This window comes from Musca autumnalis, unplaced genomic scaffold, assembly GCF_047663935.1.
Source record: "Musca autumnalis isolate F117 unplaced genomic scaffold, ASM4766393v1 scaffold_5, whole genome shotgun sequence".
In the NCBI taxonomy this organism is placed as follows: Eukaryota; Metazoa; Arthropoda; class Insecta; order Diptera; family Muscidae; genus Musca; species Musca autumnalis.
Genome location: NW_027412088.1, coordinates 202,915,375 through 202,930,400, shown reverse-complemented (window position 1 = coordinate 202,930,400; position 15,026 = coordinate 202,915,375). Strand labels below are relative to the sequence as shown.

At 35.5% G+C, this 15,026-nt stretch overlaps 1 protein-coding gene across 2 annotated transcripts in view; it reads left to right on the top strand.

The window, feature by feature from the left end:
* The first annotated feature begins 10,816 nt into the window (after window positions 1-10,816).
* The window catches only part of LOC141387421 (D-beta-hydroxybutyrate dehydrogenase, mitochondrial), a 28,920-nt gene continuing 24,710 nt past the window's right edge, over window positions 10,817-15,026 (top strand). The window contains exon 1 of one of the 2 annotated variants that reach the window (XM_073957075.1): window positions 10,817-11,081. The gene's annotated coding sequence lies outside the window, so the exon portion shown is untranslated. The remainder of the gene's footprint in view (window positions 11,082-15,026) is intronic. The other variant, XM_073957076.1, reaches the window with a different exon arrangement.

Genomic DNA, 15,026 nt, shown 5'->3' with positions numbered 1-15,026 from the left:
ATGTATTGAAGTACAAAAATTTCGGTTTATTTCCTGTTTTATTGATTTATTTTATAATTTTTGTTTGAAGATTTGGTTAAAGATTTGTATTGAGTCTTCTTTGGGCTTACAAAACTTTTCCCCGAAATGTTTACCTCTTATATAACGGTACCGCCCGATTTGTCGGATTTTGTTTTTTTCAGGGATTTAGATGCATTATCCCACAGAAATGACTGTAATTTAATACTTATTTAGTCTTCTTTGGGGCTACTAAACTTTCCTCCTGAAATTTGTCAGTACAGGTCAACGTTTTATATAGCCTCCGTAGAACAGTACCTCCCGATTTTAGGGGGTTTCAGGCTTTTAACCGCAATATCCTACAGAAATAGCTGAAATTTTGTATTTAGTCTTCTATGGGGCTATAATAACTTTTCTCCTATTTGTCAGTAGATATTCCAAATTTCATCGAAATCGAAAGTAAAATCGCACGAAAATATATATGGGACTATATCCAAATCTGAACCGATTTTCACCAAAAGCAATAGCGGTCTTCCTATGACTGAAAAAATGATATTCCCCAATTTTCAGATAAATCGGACAATAAATGCAGACGGACGGACATGCATAAATCGATTCAGAAAGTGATTATATGTATATCGCCAAAAGGAACTATGGGTCTATTTCGTTTCCTTCTGCATGTTACATACAAATGCACAAAGACATAATACCCCTTACCACAGTGTGGTGTAGGGTATAAATATCCAAAAATATAATTTTCAAGAATGTACCCCTACCATCGAGGGGGAAAATTGATTTTTGTTTTAACAAATTGTATTCGCTTCCCCCATTACGACGGTGCAAATTTTTTCAGTTTTTTTTCTTGAGAAAATGGCCTGAAAGCTGTAAAAAACCCGCTATGGCACCATATGTTGTGGATGGAGCTCGCGGTAACTCTCAAACGGATAAACCAATTTGATCCAAAATTTGGCAATCGTAATATTTTGCCCAAAGTTAAGTCAAGTTTCGTAGATGGGCCTTATCGTGCGACTCCTTTGGGTACCACTCCCACAAAAGTTCAAAAATTTTCGCTAACCGATTTTGTCTCTTCTTTGGACAACGAAATATTTCTACGAGACATAGATTAGGTTAGAGTATGTAGTCCATATGTGTCAACTCATTCGGATACCTCCCACACCAAATTTCGGCAAAGTGCAGGTTAGGACCTCCTCACGAATCGTTTTGATTTTACTTGCAACAGGTTGCACTCAAGGCCACTATTATTTACTTACTTACTTAGCTGACCCATTACAGAACATTTGTTCCATAGACCGAACTAAGAAAAGATCTCCAATTCTCTCTATTTGTTGCTTCGCACTCTGGAATACCGCGCCTTGTCATCTCATCATCCACTTGTTTGCGCCATCTATTCTTTGGCCTGCCAATTCTGCGTGCACCGCCATGTGGCTCGAATTTATACGCCTTTTTAGCGGGTTCATCATCGCTCATTCTTATTATATGGCCTAGCCAACGCAATCGCTGCATCTCGATACGTTTAACTATATTGATGTCCTTGTATAGCAGGTACAGCTCGTGGTTCATACGACGTCGATATTCACCGTCAACGCAGATCGGTCCGTAGATCTTTCGAAGAATTTTTCTCTCAAACACGCCAAGCACTGCCTTATCTAATTGCGCAAGTACCCAGGCTTCGGACCCATACATTAGCACGGGTAGTATCAGTGTTTTGTAAAGCGTTATTTTTGTTTGACGAGTTGTGGCTTTGTACAAAGTCTTTTACTACCTCAAAATTATAGGAACCAACTTCAACAGTTGGTCCGATCTCAACGGACGCATTGCGCGTCGACACCAGCTTGGTCTTCTCTCCGTTTACCGCCAGACCCACTTTAGCAGATTCTTCTTCGACCTTCATAAAGGTATCGGTTACTTCTTTTACTGATCGTCCCATGATGTCTATATCATCAGCATAAGCAAGTAACATGTGGCTATTGGTGTAGATTGTGCCACTTCTTTTGACGTTTGCCTCTCGTTTAACATTTTCTAGCAGGATGTTGAAAAGGTCACACGAAAGGCTGTCTCCTTGCCTGAAACCTCTTTTGGTACAAAACTCCTCGGAGAGGTTCTTTTCTTATTTTAACTGGAGATCTTGTGTCAGTTAGAGTCATTTTACAAAGCCGAATGAGCTTTGCGGGGATACCAAATTCAGACATTGCTTGGAATACCTTTGAACGTAGCGGGCTGTCGAAGGCTGCTTTATAATCAACAAAAAGGTGGTAGGTGTCGATCTGCATCTCTTGGGTCTTCTCCAGGATTTGGCGCAGGGTAAATATCTGGTCAATGGTGGACTTGCCAGGTCTAAAGCCGCATTGGTATGGTCCAATTATTTTGTTGACCATGGGTTTTAGTCGTTCGCACAATATCCCTGACACTATCTTGTATGCGATAGGGAGAAGACTTATGCCCCTATAGTTGGAGCATAAAGTCTTATCTCCTTTCTTATGGACGGGACACAGGATGCTCAGGTTCCAATCTTCGGGTACGCGCTCTTCCTGCCAGATGGAGCTAACTAGCTGATGCATACACCTTATCAGCGTGTTGCCTCCGGTTTTAAACAGCTCGGCTGGTAGGCCATCAGCTCCTGCTGCCTTATTATTCTTCAGCCGGTTTATTGCTGTCTTTACCTCATCTTGGCCGGGTGGTATACATTCAATACCGTCTTCTTGGATTGGATCTGTCGTATCTTCGTCGACTCCGCTACTATTGGATACTAACAGTTTGGAAAAATGTTCTTTCCATATCCTTAGCACACTATCTGTATCAGTTACCAGATTACCTTGCTGGTCTCTACAGGAAGATGTGCCAGTTCCAAAGCCATCAGTTTGATGTTTCACTCTTTGGTATAATTTTCGGACTTCATTCTGTCTCCTGTACATCTCGATTTGTTCACACTCCCGCTTTTCCATCTCTCTCTTTTTCCTGCGGAAAAGACGTTTCTCCTCTCTCCTTTTCTCCCGATACCTCTCTCGTGCGCTACGCATTGCTACTGATTGTAAAGTAGCCCTATATGCCGCATTTTTCTCTTCGGTAGTAGCACGACACTCCTGGTCATACCATGGATTCCTTGGTGAAGGTCTCTGGTATCCAAGTACTGATTTTGCGGCTGTTTGCATGGAGTGGGCAATGTTTTGCCATTGTCCTGATATGTTATCGGGACGAGGAGTGCTTTGATTAAGCAGTTGGGCCAGTTGAGTGGAATATGCTGTGGCTATCTGTTGTGATTGCAGCTTACCGATGTCAAACTTCCGTGTTGTGTCTGTTCGCACTTTGTTTGCTACGTTTAATCTGGTACGTACCTTTGCCGCAACAAGGTAGTGGTCCGAGTCTATGTTTGCACTTCGGAACGATCGTACATCCAACACACTTGATGCATGTCTTCCATCTATCACTACGTGATCAATTTGATTTCTTGTTCTTTGATCTGGCGACAGCCAGGTGCCCTTATGATTATCGAGATGCTTAAATCTGGTACTGCTAACTACAATGTTTCTTGCAGCTGCAAAGTCTATCAGTCTCATACCATTGTCAGATGTTTCACTGTGGAGACTGAATTTCCCGACTGTTGGGCCAAAGATATTCTCCTTTCCAATTTTGGCATTAAAATCGCCTAGTATAATTTTAATGTCATGGGCAGGGAAACGGTCATAAGTTTCTTCTAAGCGCTCGTAAAAAATATCTTTGGTCTGTTCGTCCTTGTCCCACTGAACATGAGCGCAAATAAAGCTGATGTTGAAGAATTTTGCCTTTAATCGAATTGCAGCGAGTCTTTCATTCACTGGGGTGAAGCTGGAGACCAGATGTTTTAACCTCCGACCAACTACAAATCCGCAACCAAACTCATGCTTTGTATCATGGCAGCTATAATACAATAATACTATTACGATAATACAAATTTTTTATACCCTCAGCCTTTAAGCTAGAAAAGGTATATCATAGAAAAAAGGTTTTAGACCTCAATTATGGACGAAATTCGTTTCTGACAATTTGGAGTCGATTTAGCCATGTCCGTCCGTCTGTCTGTCTGGCTGGTGCGCACGATAACTCTCGAACGGATCAACCGATTCGAACCAAATTTTGGGTATCGTAATATTTTGTCCAGATTTAGTTTAAGTTCGAAGATAGGCTATATCGGTCCACTCCTTCGGGTACCTCCCCCACAAAAGTTCAAAATTTGTCTGGTCCAACCTTTGCGCATCGTATTATTCCATCCAGATGTAGATCGAGTTCGAATATGGACTATATTAGTCCACTCCATTGGGTACCTCCCACACAAAATTCGTATAAAGTGAAGTTTAAGAGCTTCCCTCGGATCGTTTTGAAATTTGTTTCAGTAAGTTGTACTTGTGGCCCCCTTTACGGCGGTACAATTGTTTTCCTGCGCAAGTCCATACTTCCTGAGATATTGGCCTAAAAGTTCTAAGAAACACTGACGGCACCAACCAAAATGGCAAATCCGCAAGATAATTCTCGCAGGGAGTTTCTGATTGGTACAGACTTTGCACATCGTATTATTTCATCCAGTCATGTGTCAGGTTGGAATATGGTCCAACTGTTCGGGTACCTCCCACACAAAATTTGGAAAAAGTGAATTTTAAGAGCTCCTCGCCCATCGTTTTGACTCTTTTTTCAATAGGTTATTCTAGCGGCCTTATTTACAACTGTAAAATTTTTTGCGGAGTAAGCCAATAATTCTTAAGATAATGACCCAAAATCTCCAAAACCCAGCCGGCACATACTAAAAGGGCTATTGTACAAGATAACTCTAAAAATTTTTCAACAATTTCTTTCAAACTTAGTTTAACGTAATTTAATATTTCGAGTCCTTTATGAAGAAGTTTGGTTACTAAAAATTTTTGGTATGTGTCAATGATTTGGTATAGCCCCACATTACGGTACTCGTACTTACAGATTTTAAAGCAAACTCGTGATAAAAAATCAATATATTTTATATACGGGATAATTATTTTGGTTTTGCTTTTTTTGTCAGTGGCTGAGGGAATATCTACGTCAGCACAGCTGACTGATACTTTCTTACTTGTTCTGTGACAAGTCCATACTTCTTGAGAAAATGACCCGAAAAGAGTAAAAAAATACCTACGGGCAGCAGGTGTAGTGGCTGGCGCACGACAACTCCCGAACCGAATAATGCGTTGATTATCATTTTACATATCATAAAATATCTTCTAATATTAGATGAAATTCGAAGATGTTGCTTATAGGTCCACTCCTTCCGGTACCTCCCCCCGAAAAGATCGAAAATATTCGCTAAAAAGGTAAGCGCAATATCTCATAAACGGAGCATCCGATTTGGTCCAAACTTTGAATGTCGAAATATTTTGTCCATACTTAGTTTATGTTCAAAAGTGGGCCCTATCGGTCCATTCCTTAGGGTACCATTCACACTTATGATCAACATATTTGTTTAAGGGCGGTTAAGGTTCTGTGAGAGAATCCTTTGAAAATGTTTACCGAAGGTAGTTCTACACCTTTTTCAGATGTAATTCGAAACATTTCAGTTGTAATTCGTAACATTTCATTTGTAATTTGAGAATTCTATTTTTAATTCGTAACATTTCATTTGTAATTCGAATTATTCCATTTGTAATTCGAAATATTATATTTGTAATTCGAATTATTCTATTTGTAATTCGAATTATTCCATTTGTAATTCGAATTATTCCATTGGAAATTCGTATTATTCCATTTGTAATTCGAATTATTCCATTTGAAATTCGAATTATTCCTTTTGTAATTCGAATTATTTTATTTGAAAATACACATGAAATCATTCGAATTACAAATGGAATAATTCGAATTACAAATGGAATTCTCGAATTACAAATAAAATGTTACGAATTACAATTAAAATAATTCGAATTACATCTGAAAAAGGTGTAGTAGCCATGTTTACATTTCATTTGTAATTCGAATTATTCCATTTGTAATTCGAAATATTATATTTGTAATTCGAATTATTCTATTTGTAATTCGAATTATTCCATTTTTAATTCGAATTATTCCATTGGAAATTCGTATTATTCCATTTGTAATTCGAATTATTCCATTTGAAATTCGAATTATTCCATTTGTAATTCGAATTATTTTATTTGAAAATACACATGAAATCATTCGAATTACAAATGGAATAATTCGAATTACAAATGGAATTCTCGAATTACAAATAAAATGTTACGAATTACAATTAAAATAATTCGAATTACATCTGAAAAAGGTGTAGTAGCCATGTTTACAGCGATATGATGTTTTTCGTAAGCAAGTCCATGTTTCCTAATATAATGGCATGTTTGCTAATAAAAATGAATGGAAGGTGCCAACACCTGGGAAGTTTTTGCAGATTCTGAAACTATAGCGTTCGTAGATGAGAAAAATTAAAAAACAAAAATAATCGCCGGAGCGCTTTTTAAATAAATAGCGGTTCAAGTTGACACTTTATGGGTTTTTTAGGTTTAACGATTTAGCTTGGAAACAGAAAGTCCTATCGAATTGGGCCTAAGGAAAATGTTGTAGCTATGAAAATTCTCTATAAGCTTGACCTTTATGATAATTTCGTAGGTTTTACCGTTATTAAGATATAGAAGTTCAAATTGGGACAATGCATTCAGTTCAGATCAATTTTTCAGATTTCCTTCTCAGGTCTTCAGGATTTTGCTTGAAAACCGCAAGTGCTATCGGAATGGTACTAACGAAAATGTTGTGGCTGTAAAAATTCTTTACAAGATTGGCTTTCGTATCTTTTTCCTAGGTTGAACCATTTTTGAAATATATAAGTTTAAGTTGGGAAATTGTAGTCATGACACTGTTTTATAAGGAGGCGATACAGTCAATCTATTGTCCTAATTTGAACTTCTATATCCCATTAACGGTAAAAACTATGAAGATATCATAAAAGTCAATTTTTTAGAGAATTGTAATAGCTACAACATTTTCTTTAGTACCATTTCAACGGGACTTGCGGTGAAAACCTAAAAAACCCCTAAAAGTGTCAACTTGACCGCGATTTATTTAAAAAGCGCTCCGGCGATTTTTTCTCGTCTATGAACATTGTAGTTTCAAAACACGCAAAAACTTCCCAAGTGTAAGCACCTTGAACTTAAATTTGGTTCAGGAGCACCGTGGTACACGTACCATTTTCCCATAAGATGTGATTTTCAAAAGGCCACAACTTCCATGCAATATTCGACTCTAAAAAGGACTTTTGACAAACAAATTCTTAGTACTACTATTTTCCGTAATAGGCAAAGAAACAGCAGTGTTCATAGCTGAGAAAAATCTAAAAACAAGAAAAAATCGCTGGAGGGATTTTTAAACAAATCGTTGTCAAAGCTCACATTTGTAGATTTTTTTAGGTTTTAACGATTTTGCTTGGAAACCGCAAGTCCTATCGAAATGGGACTAAGAAAAAAGGTTGTATAGAATTTTCTCTGCTACAATATTTTCTTTAGTCTCATTTCGATAGGGCTCGCAGTTTCCAAGCAAAATCATAAAAACCTAAAAAACCGTACAAATTTGATCGAGATTAGTTTTAAATGAGCTCCGGCGATTTTGTTTTTATTTTTCTCATCTATGAACATTGTAGTTTCAAAATTCGCAAAAACTTCCCAGGTGTAAGTACCTTCCATTTAAATGCATACTTTTTTGGGGAAAAGGGTGTTTCAATTCACACAGACTGAGGGTATAGCTCTGTCGGCAAAGCCGACTGATACTTTTTACTTGTTTTAGGTAGATATTACTTTACCGACTAACCATATTTCATCCACTACGTCACCCGCCACAAAGACTACCTTCGGTAAAAAAAAATACCAAAAAGATTCTTCAATTTCACCTAATCATGAGTTTTTGAACTTTATGGAGTAGTTATATGAAAAAGTGGATCGTTTTAGTCAATCTCCGAACTCGTTCAAAATTCTTAAAATATATTTATTATTATTTTTTATTTATTTATTGTTTTGAAGCATTGTGGCGTTTTTTTAATTGGGATAGCGTTTGCAATTTTTTTTTCAAAATAGTCTGGCTTAATCCCATTGTTGTTGTTTTAATATTTTAAAACCACTATTTTATTAGTGGAAAAGATTAAAACAACAACAATGGGATTAAGCCAGACTATTTTGAAAAAACAAAATTGCAAACGCTATCCCAATTAAAAAAACGCCACAATGCTTCAAATTGAAAACACTGGCACGACGTGTGTTGTTTTTGCTGTAAAGCAGACCAACCGAAACTATAGTATTCCCTGCCTTACCCCTTGGCGAGCAATGCCAAATCTTTTCCACTAATAAAATAGTTGTTTTAAAATATTAAAACAACAACAATGGGATTAAGCCAGACTATTTTGAAAAAAAAAAAAATAAATTTTTTGTGTGCTTTTTCATAATTTGTATTATTTGTTATATTTTATTGTAAACTCAAAAGTTGGCCCAATGCACTATAGGTAATTTGCCCTGTTTTTGAGGCAAAAAGTCGATTTTGCAACTTTAAATAATAATACTTTTTTAGTTGGCATTGAAAAAAGAACGTGTCAAAATTTATTAATATGAATGATATTATTCAAAATAGCGTCATTATCGCGGTTTATATTGCGGTCAAAGTGAGAATTTCGAAGAAGAATTAAAAAAAAATATATATTGTAAGGCATATTTCAATGTATTTAAAATCGCGGAAAAATAAACCAAACACAAATATATGTAAAATGGAATAGATTGGCAATTGCGAGAGGAATTTATTTAATATATAATTTATTTTAAACAATTTGGGTAGCGACCAAAACACACAAAAAGTCAGAAATAAATATTTTATTTTTCTTAAACTCACTTTATATAGACTGATACTAAATTGGCAGTGTTTGGCCGTGATTTTACCACCTAGAACACATTACTGAAAGTCTTCTGCAATGGTATTACTAGGTTTCAAAACCCGATTTTACCCGTTTTTTGATATATATGAGATTTTATTAGGTTACTTCTCAATAAAAAGTCATAAAATTGTGGAAGTTTGGTTTGAGGAAATAAATAATAAATGTAAAAAATATTGTTGTTTACAATTTTATGCAAGTAAAATAAGTAATGGCGACAATTGTTCGGTATATCCGTGGTTTTCTGTAAACGGTGCGGCAGTAGTAAGCTTTATTTTATCTCTCTATTACATATTAATCATTGATACGGTTTAAAGGAGTACTAAACTCGGCTTCATTAACGTATATTCAAAAAATATACAAAACTGTAGTAACAATTAGTTGGAAAATCTAGTCGCGGGGACAAAATTTGTGTTACTTACTACCGTTATCGTTGTCATCAGTTTGTTGTGTATAAGAAAACTAATGAAAATGACATTGGAAAAAATAGCTTTGTTCGTTATATACGTAGTTGCTTATAACCGTTGTTCCTTATATCCGAATTTATCTGCAAAAATCTTTGTTTTATCACACTTTTACACATAAATAATTTAAAAAGTTAAAAAATCCTTTAATTCCGCTGTTATTAATTTTTGTCTCAAAAACAGGGCAAAATACCTATAGTGCAATGGTAAAAAATATAAAAAAGATTCTACAACTTCACCTGATCATAAGTTTTTGAACTTTGTGGTGGAGTTACATGAAGGAGTGGTTCATTTTAGTCAATCTCAGAACTAAATCAAAATCCCTAAAATATATTTATTATTTTTTTTATTTATTGTTTTAAATTTAACTTTGAGTGCCTTTTCATTAACTTTTATTATTTTTTATATTTTATTGTAAACTCAAAAGTTGGCCCAATGGTCAGCATTCGAGGAATTTTAATTGAAAATATTACCTGCCGAACACGAATCATTAAAATATTTATCTTTAGTTCAAGAATTCAGATTTTTATTGTCTGCCATTCAGTCTCGTAGATAAAGAATAGGTTCCATAAGATTCGGCTAATAATAGAAACGAATTCCACTCTGCACCATGGTTCTCCTCAGCAAATTTTCTTAAAAATATTGTCACATAATTTTCCTTCTAACTGTGCATTTCCCAGGTACAAAGAAGTGCATCTATTTCCAGCCACATCAGTGACCCAATGAACAACTATAAATTACATTTCTTGAATTTCTTTCAAATATTGATAGAGAACGAAACAAATTCTGCTGAACTCTGTGAATGAACAACCAACCACAAACACACATACACACGGACATATCCATGCAGGCCAACTATAAACTGTTAGTGACATTTAAAAAATGACGAGCTTGTGTTCTTTGCAATATGTCTTACAAAATATTCAATTAAGTGTTTCGAAAATGAAAAGAAAACAATGTTAACGATTGAGAATCTAAGACTTTTCTTCTTCATTTTCAAATGTGAAAAAAATGAAAATTACAAAGAAAAAAACTAATTTATAAAAAAGTCTAAAATAAATATAACTTGACATGAAAATGGGTCTCCATTCGAAAGACACAGTAAGAAGCAAAAACAACATAATTCAAAAAAAATTCAACGACAAAATTTACGCAAAGCCGTCACCGGCAACAGCATCAGCAACAACACAATTTTGTTGCTACTGAATACGTGCCGGCTGATCGAAAAGAAGAAAATATGTATTTGTTGTTGTTGTTGTGTCAAATTATGTACAACATTCATATGTCTTCTAACTAGAAAGATCATTGTGTAGCCAAAAAAACAAAACACCAACAACAACAAGAAGAAGAACAACGTCAAACAAATGTATAAGCGGCATCCGCTGCCGCCGCTTCATCATCTATCCAATGTGGTGTTGTTGTTGTCTCTGTTGGCGGCAGTTCTTCTTTACCTCAACGCTGAACAACATCATCGTCCACACAACCCACAGCAAAGAAAAAAATCGGTCATTTCAGTTGAACGACGCGATTCATAACGTGAAAATCGTCTTTTTTCGCAAGACATCCTTCTAACGATAAAAAATAAAATAAAAACGATACGAAAACAATTTTCATTAAATTTTTAGATATAAAATTTGAACTAAACGAAATCGAGTGAAATTTATTTTCACTGTTCTTTTTTTATCGAGTGAAAGGTGATTTTGAAGTGATTTACGAAAAAGCAAATGAAATGGAAATTCGAAAATTCCAGAAACTCAAATAACTGTGACATTAAAAAAGTGATAATAAACTCAATAAAAAATTATATCAAAATTAAAAAGACAACATATTATGATTAATAATTTATTTTTAAATAAAATGAAGACATATATATAGTTAAAAATTTTTTCGAAAATAATTTATTTTTAAATTTTTCTAAAAATTAAATTAGAAACAAAACTATTTTTGAATTTAAATTCGAAAATAAATAAATGTATTATATTGAAAATAATACAATTCTAAATAAAATGAGAAATTTAAATAAAAAATTAGTTGAAAATAATTAAAAAATAACCATTTGAAATAAAAAATAAAAAAAAATATTTATTTTAAAATTTAAAAGCATATTATTTTATTATATTGAGAGTAAAAAAAATATAAAAACAATTTAATTAAAAAATTTAAAATTTAATAAATCAAAAAAAGTAAAAATAAAATATTTCTAAATTTAAAAAAAACACACGCAGAAAAAATATTTTAATACAAAAATATTTAATTTGAAATATATATAAATTTCTTTCCTTAAAAAATATTCCATGTGGGAGCAATGAGACAGAACAAAAGTAGGGAGACGCCAACAGTAGAATGTGAAACCATTTCAAAGCCCTACTAAAGATATTGCGACATTTTTTGTAAAATTGTACACGGCTGGGCTTGTTTAATAACCAAAATATATCTACAGAAATCTCAAATATTATTGCGAAATATGAACGACATATCGTTGCATTACTGCCTCGCCATCGTATCTTAAAAAATACAATTTCTAAGGAGGGATAAATGGATTTTTTTAGTTAAAGTGAACTGAGGCTTAAAAGAATTGTTGAAAATGCTACTCCACTAATTATTATAGCAAAGACCTTCTAAAACTATTCTATGACAGAAAAAGAGACCGGGAGCCACCTTGCTACAATGAAAAGCCTTGCACATAGTAGATCAGTGGATTAAGGCCCGACCACGACATCAAAATTTTCTTCAGAGTATTTCAGCTATGAAAGACTTCCATATAAAGTATAGTACACATTGACCAACGGGTATGCATGGTATGCACGCCCGCCTTGCACGCAGAAGGTCGGGGGTTCGATTCCCCGGCCAGGCAACAACAAACATTTTTCAACGGTGGCAAAATACCTCTCAGTATTTCAGCCTGAGTATTTCAGCCTTGAAAAACTTCTCCACAAGTGGTGCCTTAAGACACGCCGTTCGGACTCGGCGATAAACAGTAGGTCCCATATCATTGAGCTAAATATGAATCGGGGTGCACTCATTGATATGAGAGAAGTCTCCCTTGTCCCGTATGGGATGTTGTGGAACAATGTTTTTTGTTACACATTGATCGAGGTCTATATCGTTAATATCAAAGTCTAGCTGAAGAATTATTTCATCAATTTTGAATGATGGTGTGAACGCCGCTTAAGTGGTGCGTAGTATGTTCGACCTAACTTTAGGAATGAACAAGAAAGAAGTGGTTTTATATCAACTAGCTAACTAAAAGGTCGTACTGTACGAAATATGAGAGAAGTTTTCCCTTGTTCTTGACGTCTATCGGCGGGAGACTTTGTGAATAGAATACTTTCTTAAAAGCTTCTATCGTATTTACCCTTCCAACGAATCTTAGACAGTAGGCCTTCTAAAGAACTTTTATGCACAGAAGGCCATCCAAAGGTATTCTGTTGACGAAAGACCTGCTTCAGGACTTCTATTGTGGACCTTTTATTGGTCTTCTAGGGAAAGGAAACCTGCGAAAAGTGTTCTATAAAAAGGTATTCTATGGACAAAAGACCTAACAAAAATAGTTTACGGCGCGAACTCTTTTATGAGGACGAAATTGCGAGAGTCTAAAGAACTTCTAAGGTAAAAAGATGTTCTATTAAAGGAAGGCTTTTAAAAAACCTTTTTGTGGACAAATTCCTCTTCTTAACTTTTAAGGACGCAATACCTTCTAATGATATTCTATGAACAAAATGCATGTCAAAGGTCGTCTTCAGGGGGAAAACCTTTGACTGAAATAACTGATAATTGTCAATTAGAGACAGATGTTCATTTTAAGGAGTTTTCGCAGGCATACCAGCACTTTACTATTGGCGAATACCTGCACACGGTCTTTTATGGATAGAAGACCTAGTAAAGGTTTTCTGTATACGGAAGAAAGTCTTCGAAGGTAAGGTGGACTGCTAAATGTATTCAATAGACAAAAGGCCAGCTAAGAGTATTGTATGCACAGAACACCAGCTAAAGGTAGAGTTGGGCAATCTCGTTCAATTGAACGACCCGGATCACTGTCCTCGTTCAGCCAGCTAAGAGTTTTGTATGCAGAGAACACCAGCTAAAGGTCCTCGTTCCATGACGAATGAGTAACATCATAAAAACCAACGTGTGAAGTTAAGTATACGCAGTTTTTTCAAAGAAATTACCGATATCCATTGAACGAGATAGTGATCCGGATCGTTCAATTGAACGAGATTGCAAAGAACTACGAAGATATTCTATGGAAACTCTTTGTTAAAGGCATTCTATAGATAGTGTACCTTGTTAAAGACGGCCTGCAAAGGGTCTTTAAGGACAAAAGACCTGCTAAAAGTCTTCTATGGATAGGAGACCCGCTAAAGGTCTTCAATGGATGGATGAGCTCTTAAAGGTCTACGAAAATATCACCTTTTAAAGATATTCTATAAATTAGTGACCTTCTTGAAAGCACTGCTAAGGGTTCTCTATAGACAGAAGACCTAAAAGGTGTTTTCTTTATACAGAAGAAGACGATATCTTCTTTAGACCGAAAACCTAATGAGTTTTCTATGCGAAGAAGTCCTGCTGAGTCTTCTATGTACAGAATACGTGTTTATCGGTGGGGAACCTGCTAAAGATCGTCTATGGGGGGTTGACCTTAGCCTGCTATAGGTCTTTTGTGGTGAAGATACCTTCTAACGGTATAAAGAGTTCAATTAACAGAAAACCTTCCTAGGGTCTATGAGGTTTTTATGGGCAGAAGACCTTTTCAAGGCCTGTTTTTGGACTTCTTTGGACAATAGGCCTACAGACCAACAATGGACTGAATTCCTTGTTGAGGACTTCCATAATTTTAGTAGGGCCTAACGATCTTTTATTGTATAGTTTTTTTGTGTTAAGATACTACCTTGTAGACATTTTACTGTAGTCTTCTATTATATAGCAGAAGAATGGAGTGGTGGACTCGGTGCCAGGGTGCTAATATTATGGGTGCCAAAATACTTTGATCTGTTCGATCTGTACATCTTTGCTTTATGGGTGTATCAATGAATCAATGATTGTTATTCGACTCGATTGGCGTCCAGCCATTCATCTACGACAGAATGGCCAAGTTCATCTCAATCAAAAAGGGGCCTAATTTTCATGTCAATATTCATTGTGGGGTTAAAAGGTTTCTTCATTTCTGTCGGGTTGGACATTTTGCGGGGTAAAATGGCTTATTCTCTTTAGGCGTTCTAATAGAATGTTACCAAAATACCTGGTATTGCCTTCTGTCGACGCACGGGAGCCTAGAATGATCAACACTTTGTTGAGCGGAATATCCTGTTACGATTTTGCTACCGTGATTTACTTATACTCCATCAGGGACGAATTCTCACCCCAACGAAGCAGATTTCGAAACAATGTTTGTTCCTCATAGGCGATTTTCCCTTTGGAGGCAAAATGTTTTCTCCATGATATTCCAGGCATTCTTAGAACAAATCTCAGGTCTTATCGTCTTATCTTCGGTCGGGTATAGTTGCGTGGAGTCTCAATACACTTCAAGAGCTCCGAGAAGTGTCATAATTAAAGCAATGAAACAGTTCCTTGAGTGGATTATTGTGTTACTGCCCGCTTTACATTGTGGAGGCAAAATTTTCACCAGTTTAACCAAGCTA